This window comes from Trichechus manatus, unplaced genomic scaffold, assembly GCF_000243295.1.
Source record: "Trichechus manatus latirostris isolate Lorelei unplaced genomic scaffold, TriManLat1.0 scaffold00060, whole genome shotgun sequence".
NCBI lineage: Eukaryota > Metazoa > Chordata > Mammalia > Sirenia > Trichechidae > Trichechus > Trichechus manatus.
Genome location: NW_004443996.1, coordinates 170,628 through 188,195, shown reverse-complemented (window position 1 = coordinate 188,195; position 17,568 = coordinate 170,628). Strand labels below are relative to the sequence as shown.

Genomic DNA, 17,568 nt, shown 5'->3' with positions numbered 1-17,568 from the left:
TTGTTTTAGTTCTGGGCTGATAATCAAGGGGCCATGCTTTCAGGGGATCCTCCAGTCTCAGTCAGACCATTATTCTGGTCTTCCTACTAGAGTTTGAGTTCTGCACCCTACCTTTCTCCTGCTCCATCAGGGACTCTCTGTTGTGTTCCCTGTCAGGGAGGTCATTGGTGGTAGCCGGGCACCATCTAGTTCTTCTGGCCTCAGGCTGATGAAGTCTCTGGTTTATGTGGCCCTTTCTGTCTCTTGGGCTAATACTTTCGCTGAATCTTTGGTGTTCTTCATTCTCCTTTACTCCAGGTCGTTGGGAGAAATTGATGCATCTCAGATGGCCGCTTGCAAGCTTTTAAGACCCCAGCAGCCACTCACCAAAGTAGGATGCAGAACATTGTCTTAATAAGCTTTGTTATGCCAGTTGACCTAGATGTCCCCTGAAAGCATGGTTCCCAGACCCCTACCCCTGCTACTCTGTCCCCCAAAATGTTTGATCGTATTCAGGAAACTTCTTAGCTTTGTTTTAGTCCAGTTGTGCTGACTTCCCCTGTAGTGTGTGTTGTCCTTCCCTTCATCTAAGATAATTCTTATCTACAGTATAGTTAGTAAATAACCCTCACCCTCCCTCCCCACCCTCATAACCTTCAAAGAATGTTTTTTTCTGAGTTTAAACCTTTTCTTGAGTTCTTATAATAGTGGTCTTATATAATATTTGTCCTTCTGTGACTGACTAAATTCACTCAGCATAATGCCCTCCGGATTCCTCCATGTTATAAGGTGTTTCATGGCTTCATCGTTGTTCTTTATTGTTGGGTAATACTCCGTTATGTGGATATACCATAATTTGTTTCTCCATTCATCTGTTGATGTACACCTAGGTTGTTTCCATCTTTTTGCTATTGTGAACACTACTGCAGTAGACATGGGTGTGCATATATCTATTCATCTGATGGCTCTTATTTCTCTAGCATATATTCCAAGGAGCAGGATAGCTGGATTGTATGGTACTTCTATTTCCAGCTTTTTAAGGAAGCGCCAAATCGATTTCCAAAGTGGTTGTACCATTTTACATTCCCACCAACAGTGTATAAGTATTCCAGTTTCTCCATAACCTCTCCAGCATTTATTATTTTGTGTTTTTTTTTTTTTTTTGATTAATGCTAGCCTTGTTGGGATGAGATGATATCTCATTGTAGTTTTGATCTGCATTTCTCTAATGGCTAATGATCCTGAACATTTCTTCATATGTCTGTTAGATGCCTGAATATCTTCTTTGGCGAAATGCCTTGTTCATATCCTTTGCCCATTTTTAACTGGGTTATTTGTCTTTTTGTTGTTCTGGTTTTGCAGTATCATGTAGATTTTAGAGATTAGACACCGATCTGATTTGTCATAGCCAAAAATTTTTTCCCAGTCTGTAGATTGTCTTTTTACTCTTTTGGTGAAGTCTGTTTATGAGCATAAATGTTTGATTTTTAGGAGCTCCCAGTTATTTAGTCTCTCTTCTGGTGCTTGTGCATTGTTATTTATTGTTCATATTCTGCTTATGCCATGTATCAGGGCTCCAAGCGTTGTCCCTATTTTTTCTTCCATGATCTTTACCATTTTCAATTTTATATTTAAGTCTTTGATCCATTTTGAGTTAGTTTTTATGCATGGTGTGAGGTATGGGTCTTGTTTCAGTTTTTTGCAGATGGATATCCAGTTATGCCAGAACCATTTGTTAAAGAGACTGTCTTTTTCCCAATTAACAGAATTTGGGCCTTTGTCAAATATCAGCTGCTCATAGGTGGATGAATTTATGTCTGGATTCTCAACTCTGTTCCATTGGTCTATGTATCTGTTGTACCACTACCAGGCTGTTTTGACTACCGTGGCAGTATAATAGGTTCTAAAATCAGGTAGTGTGAGGCCTCCCACTATGTTCTTTTTCTTAAGTAATGCTTTACTTACCTGGGGACTCTTCCCTTTCCATATGAAGTTGGTGATTTGTTTTTCCATCTCATTAAAAAATGCCGTAGGAATTTGGATTGGAATTGCATTGTATATGTAGATTGCTTTGGGTAGAATTGATATTTTCACAATGTTGAGTCTTCCTATCCAAGAGCAAGGTATGTTCTTCCACTTATGCAAGTCTCTTGGTTTCTTGCAGTAGTGTCTTGCAGTTTTCATTGTATAGATCTTTTATGTCTCTGGTTAGATTTATTCCTAAGTATTTAATCTTACTGGGGGCTATTGTAAATGGTATTGATTTGGTGATTTCCTCTTCGTGGTTTTGTTTGTTGGTGTAAAGGAATCAAACTGATTTTTGTATGTTTATCTTGTATCCTGAAACTTTGCTGAATATCCTCTATTAATTCCAGTAGTTGTCTTGTGGATTCTTTGGGGTTTTCTGTGTATAAGATCATATCATCTGCAAATAGAGATACTTTGACTTCTTCCCTACCAATTTGGAGGCACTTTATTTGTTTTTCTAGCCTAATTGTTCCGGCTAGGACCTCCAGCACAATGTTGAATAAGAGTGGTGATAAAGGGCATCCTTGCCTGGTTCCCGTTCTCACGGGGAATGCTTTCAAACTCTCTCCATTTAGAATGATGTTGGCTGTTCACTTTGTATATATGCCCTTAATTATACTGAGCAATTTCCCTTCTATTCCTATTTCGTTGAGAGTTTTTATCATGAATGGGTGTTGGACTTTGTCAAATGCATTTTCTGCATTGATTAATAAGATCATGTGGTTCTTGTCTTTTGTTTTCTTTATGTGATGAATTGCTTTGATTGCTTTTCTAATGTCAAACCATCACTGCATACCTGGTATAAATCCCACTTGATCATGGTGAATTTTTTTTTTTTTTTTGTTATGTTGCTGAATTCTATTGGCTAGAATTTTGTTGAGGATTTTTACGTCAATATTCACGAGGGATATTGGTCTGTAATTTTCTTTTTTTTTTGTGGTGTCTTTACCTGGTTTTGGTACCAGATTTATGCTGGCTTCATAGAATGAGTTTGGGAGTATTCCATCCTTTTCTATGCTCTGAAATTCCTTTAGTATTAATGGTGTTAACTCTTCTCTGAAAGTTTGGTAGAATTCTCCAGGGAAGCCGTCCAGGCCAGGGCTTTTTTTTCTTGGGGCTTTTTATATTACCTTTTCAATCTCTTCTTTTGTTATAGGTTTATTTAGTTGTTCTACCTCTGTGTGTGTTAATTTAGGTAGGTAGTGAGTTTCTAGAAATGTGTCCATTTCCTCTAGGTTTTCAAATTTGTTAGAGTACAATTTTTCATAGTCTTCTGTTATGATTCTTATAATTTCAGTTGGGTCTGTTGTTATATCACCCATCTCATTTCTTATACTGGTTATCTGCTTCCTCTCCTGTTTTCCTTTTGTCAGTTTGGCCAATGGTTTAAAAATTTTGTTGATCTTTTGAAAGAACGGCTTTTGGTCTTGTTAACTCTTTCAATTGTTTTTCTATTCTCTATTTCATTTAATTCTACTCTAATTCTTATTATTTCCTTTCTTCTAGCACCGGAGGGCTTCTTTGCTGCTCTCTTTCTGCTTGTTCCTGTTGTAGGGTTATTGTTTTGATTTTGGCCCTTTCTTCTTTTTGGATGTGTGCATTTATTGCTATAAGCTGACCTCTGAGCACTGCTTTTGCTGTGTCCCAAAGGTTCTGGTAGGATGTGTTTTCATTCTCGTTTGATTCTATGAATTTATTCCATCCTTAATTTCTTCTATAAGTCAGTAGTTTTTGAGCAAAGTGTTGTTCGGTTTCCATGTGTTTGATGTTTTTTTTTTCCCTGCTATTTTGTGTTGTTGATTTCTACTTTTATGGATTTATGGTCAGAAAAGCTGGTTTGTAATATTTTAATGCTTTGGATTTTGTTAAGGCTTGCTTTTTGACCTAATATGTGGTCTATTCTGGAGAATGTTCTGTGTGCAGTGGAAAAGAAAGTATACTTGGCTGCTGTTAGGTGGAGTGTTCGGTATATGTCTATGAGATCAAGTTAGTTGATTGTAGCATTTAGATCTTCCATGTCTTTGTTGAGCTTCTTTCTGGATGTTCTGTCCTTCACCGAAATTGGTGTGCTGAAGTCTCCTACTACAATTGTGGAGCTGTCTGTCTTTTCAATGCTGTTAGAGTTTGTTTTTTGTATTTTGGAGCCCTGTCATTGGGTTTGTAAATATTTATTATAGTTATGTCCTCCTGGTGCATTGACCCTTTAATCATTATATAGTGTCCTTCCTTATCCTTTCTGGTGGATTTTACTTTAAAGTCTCTTTTGTCAGAGATAAATATTGCCACTCCTGCTCTGTTTTGAGTGTTGTTTGCTTGATATATTTTTTTCCATCCTTGGAGTTCTAGTTTGTTTGTGTCTGTAAGTTTAAGGTGTGTCTCTTGTAGGCAGCATATAGATGGATCGTGTTTTTTAATCCAATCTGCCACTCTCGTTCTCTTTATTGGTTCATTTAATCCATTTACGTTCAGCATAATTATTGATAGGTATGAGTTTAGTGCTGACATTTGATGTCTTTTTTTGTGTGTTGTTCACAGTTTATTTGTTCCACTTAATTTTCTGTGCTGGGTCGTTTTTCTTTATGTGTTTACTTTTCATCTTTTTCATTGATGTTGATTTTGTATTTGCCGAGTCTATATTTTTCTAGTTTTTTTATTTTGACTTGTAGGATTGTTAGTTTCCTTTGTGGTTGCCTTAATATTTATCCCTATTTTTCTAAGTTTATACCAGTCTTTTATTTCTTTATATCTCCTTTATTTCCTCTTGGAGGTAAGTTTTAAGAGATAGTGGCATTTAAACAAAATTGTTTTAAATCGTATAACTTGGATAATAGGAAACGTGATTCAGTGGACTATATAGGTAGATGCTGCAAGTATAAAATATTTTTATAATGTTTTATATAATAGTGCAGCGCCTTCATGATTAATAATAAATAACTGCTGATGATAGAGGTGAAGGGGACATTAAATCATATACTCAGCAAAGCATTATTTGAAGTATTAAACGCTGTGTGAAGTGAGACACTTACAGGTAAAAATTCCATATAAACTGCTCCACAGAAGTACTGAAAAAGAGTTCTTGAGTGAATTTATTTATTTACTTAAACTAGAATTTTTCTCTCTATGGCCTCTGTTTCTTTCTGTAAAATATATTTAAAAGCATCACTGACTAGATTCTTTAAAATCATATTCTTATCCTTTGATTTAATTTTTTTATCCTGCTTGGGGAACTTTTTAGTAGAATAATTTCATGTGTTTTATATAATGGAGGAGGCCTGGTGGTGCAGTGGTTAAGCACATGGCTTCTAACCAAAAGCTCGGTGGTCCGAACTTGTCAGCCATTCTGTGGGAGAAAGATGTGGCAGTCTGCTTCTGTAAAGATTTACAGCCTTGGAGTAGTTCTACTTGGGGTAGTTCTACTGTGTCCTACAGGGCTGCAATCTTGGTTATCTAGTGCTGCTATAACAGAAATACCACAGTGATGGCTTTAACAAACAGAAATTTATTCTCTCACAGTTTAGGAGGCTAGAAGTCCAAAGTCAGGGCGCCAGATCTAGGGGAAGGCTTTCTCTCTCTGTTGGCTCTGGGGAAGTTCCTTGTCTTGGCATCAATCTTCCCCTGAGTCTAGGAGGTTCTCGGCACAAGGACACCAGATCCAAAGAGCTCCTGGCTCTTCTTTCCTTGTTGTAGTCAGGTCCCTATCTCTGCTTGTTTCTCTGTCTTTTTATCTAGTGTAAGATAAAAGGTGTGACTTAAGCAAGGGCGTGGCTTGAGGAAGGGTGGTGAAGGGTGGTGACTCAGGATACATCCCACCCTAATCCTGCCTCAATAACACATAGAGGTCAGGATTTACAACATCAGATCACAAAATGGAGGATCCTAGCCAGGTTGACCCATGTTTTTCTGGGACACAATTCAATCCATGACAGTCGCTATGATTCGGAATCGACTTGACAGCAGAGGGTTTGGTTTTGGGTTATATACTGAGTTCTAACAGTATTCCATCTAAATGTGTCCTTTGAATTGGAGGATAGTTTATCAATTTAGAAAAATAAAACTTTTATAACTTTTTTCTCATTGGAATGTTAAGTCTGTCCTTGTGACCCTTTATACACATTCTGGATAAGAAAAAAGGTTTTGATTATTAGCCCCTTTTTATCATCTCTAGAAGCCCTGGTGGCACAGTAGTTAAAGTGCTCGACTGCTAACTGAAAGGTCGATGGTTCAAACCCACCAGCAGCTCCACAGGAGAAAGATGTGGCAGTCCGCTTCCATAAAGATTTACAACCTTGGGAACCCTGTGGGGTCTCTCTGAGTTGGAATCGACTCAATGGCACTGGGTTTCATGAGTTTACCATCCCTAAATTTAAAAATAATCTTATGTTAGAAAAATTAGAATTTGGAAACTGGTAACTAAAAGTCTTCACAGAAAAGAAAAGAAAGGGAGGGAGAGAAGCGGAGCAAATAACCCTTTTTTAAAAAAATGATGCCTATTTTTAAAATTACAAATGTCTTTTTAATATTGCTGACAAGAAATTACCCATATTGATCTGAGTATGTGGAAACTAAATAACTTTAACATTAAATGTAAATCAATATTTATTTTCAACAAAGCTGACATTAAAAAAGTTCTTATTGCAAAGAGAAGAAGATTTGAAATGAATACCAGTGCTTCTGTCAAAAGCAGTAACCAGAAAACTGAGCATGTTTGGAAAACCTAACAAGAGCAATGGTAAGTTTGTTGGTTTTTTAGAGCTACAACATTTATATCATTTCCTAGTATTTATGGATGCAAATGACTTAAGGAAAATACAATTGCCTTCTATTTATTGGAGTCTCTAGTGAAAATGGATTTGGCTTGATTATTCTCTAAGCAAGTAAGTTCTTTACTCTTATAACCTCATTCCTTCGTAGACTTGGGTCTGTTTCCTAGAAGTCAATAAATATTATCTTTCCTGCCCTTTAGATTAACAATTTAGAGTTCTTACTGTAAAAGTAATTTGTATTCATTCTAGAAATATGCTAACTGAATAAAAGGTGAATGTCATAAACTGTTAATCTTGTGAGTGTTAACTGTATTCAACAGTGTGGTAAAAGGTCAGTCTTATAAATAATTTGTATGTTTTAGCTGAATTGGGTTATACATTCTTTTGTACAGTTTATTATGGGAAATTGGGAAAAAAGCTAAGTAAAACTGTCATGTTTGGAAGTCTTACCTAATAAACAATTTTAATAACCTCATTGGATCTATTTATCATACTAGAACTTATATGTTATTCAGTAAAAGAAAGTGAAAATTAAACTTGGAGATAAAGTTTATTTTTCTGGAAAAATTGTGTATATACTAAAACTCTCTTAGTTTTCAAGAGCTAAAGTATATGAAATAGCTTCTCTATTATCCTGTTGGAAATCCTGGTGACGTAGTGGTTAAGAGCTCCCGCTGCTAAGCAAAAGGTCGGCAGTTCTAATCCACTGGGCATTCCTTGGACACCCTATGGGGCAGTTCTACTCTGTCCTATAGGGTCGCTATGAGTTGGAACCGACTCGACAGCAACAAGGTTATTAACCTGTTAAGAGAACAAAATAGGTTTGGAATTGGTAAATCGTTCATTTTATGTCTCAGTTTCCTGTCAGAAAATTTAAGCTGCTGCTGTTCTCTTCTTCTTTTATAGTATGAATTATGTCCCCTTTGCTTTGAATGTGTTTATTTTTTTTCATATTGGTATGAAACATGACAGTGATTTTTATGTTTTACAGGCAGAAGCTTACTTGTGACTACTCTCAGCAGTTTATGGCTTTGTTTCAACAGTGGCATATACATATCGAGAGTTGAGGAACAAGAAGTAAAACTAATTGTTGGTATCAGGCTTAGCTTTATAAGTAATCTATTGTAACTAAGTCTCAAGTAGGAACGAATAGAGAGCCTAGGCCTGTAGTAGATCCACGGAACTGAGCTCAGTTCTGTTACTCATTGTTGGCTGTCCGTTTTGGCCCTGGTGACTGTAAACCAGAGAAGCGTAGGCCAATAGAAAAAAAGGTTGCTGTCAAGCCGACCCCGACCCATGTCGACCTCATGTGTGTCAAAGTAGAACTGTGCTCTGTAGACTTTTCAAGGCCTGATTTTTTGGGATGTAGATCACCAGGCTTTTCTTCCGAGATGCCTCTGAGTGTGCTCGAACCTCCAACCTTTTGGTTTGCAGCCAAGCACGTTAGCTGAGATCCCAGGGACTCCATAGGCAAATGTCATCCTGTTTTGGTTGGGATTCTTGCAGTTCCAAGTGACAGAAATTTGCTAAAGTACAAAAGAGGATACACTGATTGACAAAGAATTCCAGGGGAGTTTAGCTGCAGACACAGCTGGATGGGGGTGGGCAAAGGTTGCTCATGCAGTGTCATCTGGGCTCTGTCTCCATCCCTTGGTAGGCTGTCTCAGCGTGGTGAGATAACCTCTCACGATCCTAGATTTACCAGCAGTTGAGCAACTCCAGTGGACTGAGACAGTCTTAATATCTCTGGCAGAAAAGGCCTGGAGAGAACTCTCACTGATCTACTTTGGATCATTTGCCCATCCCTGAACTAGTCATCGTGGTCAGGGCATGGTGTACTCTTGATGGCCAGACCTGGGTCACCTGTCCATCCTTATGGGGGATGGAAGCCAGCCCCACCCATGTATTGTACAGCTACATGAACTACCCCTCTCTTTCACTCTTGGATTGTTTGTCAATTTATCACACTTTACCTCAGAGCGAAGCTGTTGTTCATATCCAAAAATTTAGGGGGTCTGGTAATCAGCTCAGGTTTGGAAATGTTCAATTTGAGGTGCAAGTGAAACATGTTGGGGACATGTTGAGTGGGCCACTGGCTATGTGGGCCTGGATTCAGGAGAGGGATGTGGGCTGAAGATAGAAAATTGGGGATTATCGGCACAAAAATAGCATTTTAGCCACGAGACGTATAAGTTCACCAAGGGAGTGACTGTGAGTGTAAAAAAGAGAAGTCTGAGGGCTGAGCCCTGGGGTACTTCAGTGCTTAGGGTACTTCCTACAGGGGAATGGAGCCAGTAAATGACATGGGAATGAGTGACCGAATAGGTAAGAAAAAGCAAAACAAGACAGGCGAAACAGGTGAACAGAGCATTTTACAAAGAAGACAAGAGGATCGACTCTGTCATATGCAGCTGCTAATAGGCCAGGTCAGGTGGATGTGGCAACGTGTAGGGCGTTGGTGTCGTTCATGAACGTGGGTTTGGTAGAATGGTGAGTGGAAAAGCCCAGTGAGTACGAGAGAGAACGGCCCAGGAAGGAACAGGCTGGCAGCCAGGGAGAAAAGGCATACACGTTTTTGACTGGAGAAATAACAAGATGTTTGTATGCTGATGGGAATTATCTAGAGGGAAAAAATAAAAATTTGGGGTGGGGAGACAATTGCTAAGCAATTTTCTTGAGAGTGGATGGGGTCTAGTGGGCAGGAGAAGAAGTTGGTTTTTGGCAAGCCAGGATTGTTCGTCTATCAAAACAGGAGAGACGGTAGAGTACGTGTGCTGATGGGTATAGGTGGGTGGTAGGTGTGGTGATGGGAGACTGGAAGTCCTCTTTGGATTGCTTCTGTTTAGCAAAATAAGTAAGGTCACCAGTTCAGTGTAAATACAGTGGAGGAGATGTTGCCTTTGAGGACCGAGAAGAAGGCATGGAATAGTTTCCTCAGAGTGGGTTAGAGAAATAGAATTGCAAATGTTAAAAGTATGGATTTTAATGTTATTCCTTTAAACTTAGTGTAGAATTATTTTTTGCTAAATTTTACCTAAATTTTTATCAACAGTTTTTTTTTTCTATATTTGTAACTTATGTTTCAACAGCAACAAAAGATGTTACAACAATCTAGAATTCTTCTGAGCCAGGCACTGAAAGTGATTAAAACTCGTAATGAGCAATTCATGAAGGTCTGTTGTACTTGGTAACACAGTACATTCTTATAAAACATAAAATGTATATGGAAGTAGAAGATACTATTTTCCTTTGCAATTTATGGCAGAAAACATTTTTGTTACACATTTTAAATTATTACCCATTTTCCATTTTGAATTGTTCCTGATTTTGCATAGCACTAAATGTTTTTTTTTTTACTTTTAGGACTCATTAATGGTTTTGTGGGAGTTATTCAGAGATTGCCCAGATGTATAATAGTATGAAAAAGCCAGTGGAGGATTGGAAATTTGTGCATTGAGAATTATCTACTGTCGGGGTTGCACATTAGAAAAATGTGGTCAGGGACACTGACTTCTTGTTCATGCAGATACACACTTGTGTAGGCATCAGTGGAAACCCATATATACCCCTTCTTTGTTTAATGGGTTGTTCTTTTATATCATCTTGTTCAAAAACATGTTAAAATGTCACTCTTGTAAACCAGTTGGGATAGTTTCAGAGTACTCATCAAATGGATTTAATATCAAAGTTTTATATATATAATATACATACATATGCACATATATGTATGTCACAAAATAGTTTTTGTTAAAATCTTTCTAAGTAGAGACTTTGTTGGCTTGCTCTTATGCTCCCTGAGAACCATTCATTCACTACTGTGAAGGTTTGATAAAGCTATAGGAATGGTTTCTTCTAAGTGTTACACCCCTGTTACTACTTAGGGCAGGGACTTTAGTGCTGTCTTTGACTCCTCCACTCCCCTTATCCTTCCCATCAGTTAGTTTGAAGCCCTGTGGTTTTTACCTCTGCAATGGTTCCTTCGTTTCTTTCTTTCTTTGAGTTTGTACTGCTGCTGCCCCAATTCAGGACCTCAGCCATCCTTTCTATGCTGTGGAAACTCTTACATCTGATTTCTCTCTTCTCTAGTCCATCCTTCCTAGATAGGTCTGCAGTGTTATCTTCCTGAATCATATCCCTTCTCTCCTGAAAAACTCTCCATAGCTTCCTATTGTAAAATCTTAGGTATTCAAGCTCCCACCCCAAATAGCATGACCCCCTTTTTGAGGTTCATTTCCTGCATTCTTTCTCTACTCCTACCTCTCCAGATGAATTGCTTTGTCTGAGCTAACTTGCCATGTTCTGCCATGAGGTTGCTGGTGCTCTCCCCGTACAAGACTTAACTCCTCTCTCTTCCCCTGTTGAAATCTTAGTCTTTTGCAATAAAATCAGAACTAATCTCATTTTCCACTGCATAGATACAGCAAGTTGTATTTCCATACTTATTTATTATAAAATGTTTGTGATTTTTTTGCTTATATGTTTCTCACTGGAGTAAGGATGAGATGGTATATCATTCATTTTATTTACAATTCCTCCACAGTACTTAACCCAGTACTTCTTACCCAGTAGGCACCAGATCACCATGTGTTGGATGGAGAGTAAAGATTTAAAACATAATTTTTATTTTTCCAAATTTGAAGAGGCTATATCACAGATCACTTTTTTCCTCTAATGAAACCGAGTTACATTGACTGTTAGTCATTATAAGTGGTTTTAGAGAGCTTGCTAGAGAGTTTTTAATTTATGGTATTTATTTGTATGGGACCTCAGTCTTTCTCTTTGCTCTGCCTTTATCTTAATAGTTCGTTGACCCATTGTCTCAGGCAAAGTGTACTACTGTTGAACATCCCGTGATGATGTTTGACTCAATCTGACATATTTTCTATTCTGCTTGTGGGTATTTTGGTCTTCATATATCACTTGGAATATTTTCACTTGGAGTGAACAATAAGCATCATTTGAAAATTAAAAAGTTTATACATTTGAAATTTAATTGTACAAGCTTAGAATCTGAAGTGACTGAACCAGACTTTTTTGTTTTAGGGCAATGAGGACATGGAGAAGAATCATGAAAATGTTCTTACTCAAGCACAGAATGAACTTAGAAAAGACCTGGCTTTGATGCTAAACAAAATTTTAGTGGAATCTGTAAGTAGTGTGTGTTTGAATTTGAAAACTAAGAATTAATGTAAGCATTGAAGTGTTTTATTTGCTGAAATTTATAAAACAGTTATCAGAATGTTAAACAGAGATTTCATTTCTCCTTTCATGTAACAGCAGCAGCAAGAGATGGCAATTGTTTGAAAGTCTCTTCAATCCCTGGTGTTCTGCTGACTCTTTGAAAAAAGAACTAAAATAGTGACATGACACAGTTCTAACATTAGCTACATGGAGCCACCTCCCAGTGGTTTAAGCATTCTAGTTTAAATTGTGTCAATTACTACATTCTGTTCATAATTACTTTGTTAAGCACAAGGCTCCCATTCTGTTAACCCCAAAACAAAGCCAAAACTTTTCTGCGAGTGACAGCAGTTCCAAAGTCATATGTGTGGCGCTTTCAGCTCGGTGGTAGCAATGGCGATGTTTCCTCCCTTGCTCTGTTAGTTAACTTGTAGCAGTAAAGATGATTAAATTTAAGGTTTTCGCCTTAGAGACTCTGTATCAGTCCCAAAGCGTAGAAAGCACAAGTATCCAAGCTTTCATTGTACTTCTTTATGAAAAAAAATGTAATAATAATAATAATACAAAATCTATTTTATATGTGCTTCCTTTTGTATAGACACTCATGAAGTTACAGAGATGGTTCTAACAAAAATAACAATTCAAAGCAATTCTGTTTTCTCGATTGGTAAAACTTAGAAGCAACTTAAATTTGTGTTCTAGAATAAATCAAACTGCTAAAAATTGTTAAAATAACCAAACAGCCACCAGTTGTATGTGGCAGCATATGTGACTCCAGCCAACACCAGGCAGAGTATAGGAACTGTCCAGCTAAGCTCTTTGCACATTTGTGACTCACAGAATTGTGAGAAATGATAAATTGTTGTTTTTTAAGTCACTGATATTTGGGTTGGTTGGTTTTTAAGTAATACGTAAATTAAAACAGGCCACTTAGTATATACTGTGCATCAGAATGAGCATCACAAGATTCTTTTATATTTTGCTTAATTTTTCTTGACTCAGTTAAATACTCCTTCATTTTCTTACATTACTGAATGGCCTGAAGAAAGGAATTTTTAACTTCAGGACTCCAGATGGATCTGTTGCCAATATATTTCTTAGCAAATGCAATGTGAATGTAGTAAAATTAAGTGGCATGAACTCTTTCTTCCTGACCCCCAACTTCTTCCCTTTCGTGTGACTATTCTGACCAGTGGAAGTTGGTTTTAAGCAGTTCACCCTTTATAGAACAGGTAATTTTTTTTCAGACTTGGATTCTGTTAGTGTTGTACTTAGTGACTTCTCACAAATAATATAGCCAGTTAAACTACCTTGACATCATAAAATATACAAAGTTCAGCTCAGAAGCCAACATCTTGCTTAATGGGGAAACACTGACTAGATAGAGACATTCTGACTAACCTTAGAAACCAGAAAGAGATGCCTAACTGGTTAACATTGTGGTGGAGGAGTTAACTACTGTAATTAGACAAGAGGAAGTAATTTTAAAAATAGAAATTAGAAAGATAGGATTAGTGGAAATCCCATTGTAAACCTTGAGAGAAATTAGTAAAGTAACAGGTAGAAAAATTAACATACAGAATGTCCTACTGGGATCTATCCTCAGGATAAAAAGAACCACAAGAGGCCTCCACCAGACTGAGTCCAGGACAAATAGATGGTGCCTGGCTACCACCACTGACTACTCTGACAGGGATCACAACAGAGGGTCCCGGACAGAGCTGGAGAAAAATGTAGAACAAAATTCTAACACAAAAAAAATACCAGACTTACTGGCCTGACAGAGACTCAAGAAATCCCTAGACTATGGCCTTCAGACAAAATTCTAGCTCAGTAATGAAGTTACCCCCGAGGTTAACTGTTCAGCCAAAGATTAGACAGCCCTGTAAAACAAAACGAGACTAATGGGGCAAAGCAATCCTGAGACAAGTAATAAAAAGCAGGAGGGTACCAGAAAGCTGGTAATAGGGAACCCAAGATTGAGAAGGGACAGTGTTAACATGTCATGGGGGTTGTTAACCATTATCATAAAACAATATGTGTACTAAGTTGTTTAATGAGAAACTATTCTGTAAACCTTCAACTAAAGTACAATAAAATAAAATAAAAAAAAGAACCATGAGACATTTTGAACTATATTCAGGAATCATATTGCTAGTAATGATACTGGTATTGTTATTTTGAAGTATTACATATACATAGAGAGCGAAAAGGGGGAGAATAAGTAATTATGTTAACCTCATTAGAAATCAAGATTTTCAGTGTAAAATAAAAGAGATACAAAAATTAAAAAAAGAATTTGGATAGGAAATATCAGCATGAAATATCAGTATGATCTCTTTCAGCATGAACTGAAATTGTCATTATGAATTCTCAAAAAAAAAAAAGGTTATTTCCTAGCTCTGTCCACGGAAATGGCCTAAGAGTAATGCTGAGGACCCTTGGTGCCCAAACCATGGCCTGTAAAACAAACCAGTGCTTCTGGGAGTAACGGCTGGTTCCAGGTCTGGGGCAGTAGTACATGTACAGCATGAGCCTGGAATGCCCTGTTGTACCCGAAAGCATGGAACTACATTAAAGTTGTGTCAAAAGAACAGAGGCAGCAACAAAAAGGGGCTCTTGGAGGCGGGACCAAGATGGCGGAGTAGTCAGATATTTCCAGTAGTCCCCCTTACAACAAAGACCCCCCCAAAAGAGGTGAATCGATTATATATGACAATCGAGGAGCCCTGAAAATCAAAGGTAAAGTTGAGGAATCGGACTGAGTGGCAGGGGAAGGAGAGAGTTCGGAAGCAGAGAGGAATTCCCAAACCTGACCTGGCCAGAGCTGGAGCCCTTCAGCCCGGATCAGCTCGGGGTCCGTGGTGAGACAGGCAACCAGCAACTCTTGGGAGGTGTTTTCCACACAGGGAGAGACCCAGCAGCATAGAGTCTACTCAGCCATCCAGAACCAATGAGAAGGAGCCTTCGATCGGCGAAAGATAAGTATTTGCATCTGGCCTACCACGTGGATTCAACAAAAAACCCTCTTAAGGAAAAACTTGTCTCCAATTTACCCCCCTGCTCCCTGCTCTTCCCTGGGTTCAGGATGGCTTTAGTGATTGCCGAGTCTCCTGGGCCAGAAGTAGGACATGTTACTCGCCCTGAGCCATTTTCCCAGTCCTGGAGAGAGAAGAAATTAACAAATGGGAAAAAATAATCTGCCAGCTCCCCTAAACCAGGAACTCAGGGTAAGCACAGCTCCTTTGCCTAGGTACAGGCATAAGGGATCCTTGGAGTTTGAGTGCCTTTCCCACTGCATAGACTTGTGTGGGCCCATTTTAACCGTGTAGGCCCTCATTACTGCAGTACAACAAGGTATATACCTGAAGTCTAACTTCAGGTGTTTCAGCTGTGAAGTGGCAGGTTCATGACATTTGACACTGCTCTGCCCATTAAGCAGCATCTTCACCTACCCACATCGGGCCTGAGGACTCAAGGCTCCACCTATGCCACCTAGCCACCTGCGATAGGGGCTCAAGAATAAGAGGTGCTCTCCAGTAATTACAGCCAACAGCACTGGGTGCTCATAGTCCAGCTGCAAAACCCACACACCTACGTGGTCTATGGAACAGGGACACGCTTTCCTTCTGGACACTTGGGGGTGGCTGTCATCCCCATCTTGCTCGGCGTGTGCCCCCCTGCTGCAGCTGGATGCATGTACCTACCCTAGTCACACATGCCTGTCTAGGCTGACTACCTGGACACCTGAACTGAATCCATACAGGAGGATTGGGCAGACTCCTGGGATCACAAAATTAGTGGCAGATCCAGACACCTGGTGGCAGGACGTTGGAGTTACAGGGGCACCGGAGATCAGGCTGCTTCAAACAAGCAGCTTGTTTGGGCTAATCAAAACAAAACAAAATAAGAAGCTAGGACACAGTAAGCAAATATAAAATAAATATAATAACTTATTGATGGCTCAGAGACAGCAGTCAATATCAAATCACATAAAGAGGCAGACCATGATGGCTCCAACAAGCTCTGAAAATAAAGAACCTAGAAATTCTCCAGAGGAAGAGAATTTCTTGGAATTACAGGAGGCAGAATACAAAAGATTAATACACAGAACTCTTCAAGAGATCAGGAAGGAAATCACTCAAAATGCAGACATGCAATAGATGAACTTAAAAAGATTAGAGAAGAGCATAGTGACAGATTTAACAAGCTGCAAGAATCTACAGAGAGACAGCAATCAGAAATCTAGAAGATAAACAAAATTTCAGAATTAGATAGCTCAATAGAAAGACATAGGAGCAGAATTGAGGCAATAGAAGTCAGAATTAGTGAGATTGAATTTAAGCACTTGACACCAACTTATTTGAGGAAAAATCAGATAAAATGATTTAAAAAAATGAAGAAACCCTAAGAAATATGTGGGAGTCTATCAAGAAGAATAACCTACGAGTGATTGGAGTACAAGAACGGGGAGGATAACAGAAAATACAGAGAGAATTGTTGAAGATTTTTTGGCAGAAAACTTCCCTGATATCGTGAAAGATGAGAAGACATATATAGAAGATGCTCATCAAACCCCACATGAGGTAGATCCCAAAAGGAAGTCACCAAGACATATTATAATCACCTTCCCAAAACCAAAGATAAAGAGACAATTTTAAGAGTGGCTAGCGATAAACAAAAGGACATCTACAAAGGAGAGTCAATAAGAATAAGCTCAGAATACTCAGCAGAAACCATGCAGGCAAGAAGGCAATGGGATGACATATACAAAGGCTGAAGGAAAAAAAAAATTGCCAGGCAAGAATTATATATCCAGCATAAATGTCTCTCAACTATGATGGTGAAAATAGGGCATTTCCAGATAAACAAAAGTTTAGAGAATATGCAAAAACTAAACCAAAATTACAAGAAATTCAAAAGGGTGTCCTCTGGTTAGAAAATCAATAACATCAGACAACAACCCAAGACTAGAACACAGGACACAGAAACCAGATACAAACCCAGATAGGGAAGTCACAAAAATAAAGCTAAAACACAGAAAATAGAGAAATAGAGATGTCAATATGTAAAAGATGACAACATTAAAACAAAATAGAGGGACTAAAAATGTAGACATAGTTTTTTCATATGGAGAAGTCAAGGCGATACAAAAAAATAAAACACTGTTATAAACTGAGATAAACAGGGGTAAATATTAAGGTAACCACAAAGGAAACTAACAATACTACATACCACAATAAAAAAACAAGAAATATTCAAAGACTCAGCAAATACAAAATCAACAACAATGAAAAAGATGAAAATAAAATACATAAAGAAAAAGGACTCAGCACAGAAAATTAAGTGGAACAAAGAAACTGTCAACAACACAAAGACATTAAAATGACAGCACTAAACTCACAGCTATCAATAATTATGCTGAATGTAAATGGACTAAATGCACCAACAAAGAGACAGAGAGTGGCAGATTGGTTAAAAAAACACCATCCGTCTATATGCTGCCTACAAGAGACACATCTTAGACTTAAAGACACAAACAAACTAAAACTCAAAGGATGGAAAAAAATATATCAAGCAAACAACACTCAAAAAAGAGCAGGAGTGGCAATATTAA

General features: G+C 38.1%; 1 pseudogene; it reads left to right on the top strand.

Annotated features, from left to right (window-relative positions):
- Positions 1-12,104, top strand: part of LOC101349383 (synaptonemal complex protein 3-like) — a 12,897-nt pseudogene extending 793 nt beyond the window's left edge.
- Positions 12,105-17,568: the final 5,464 nt, after the last annotated feature.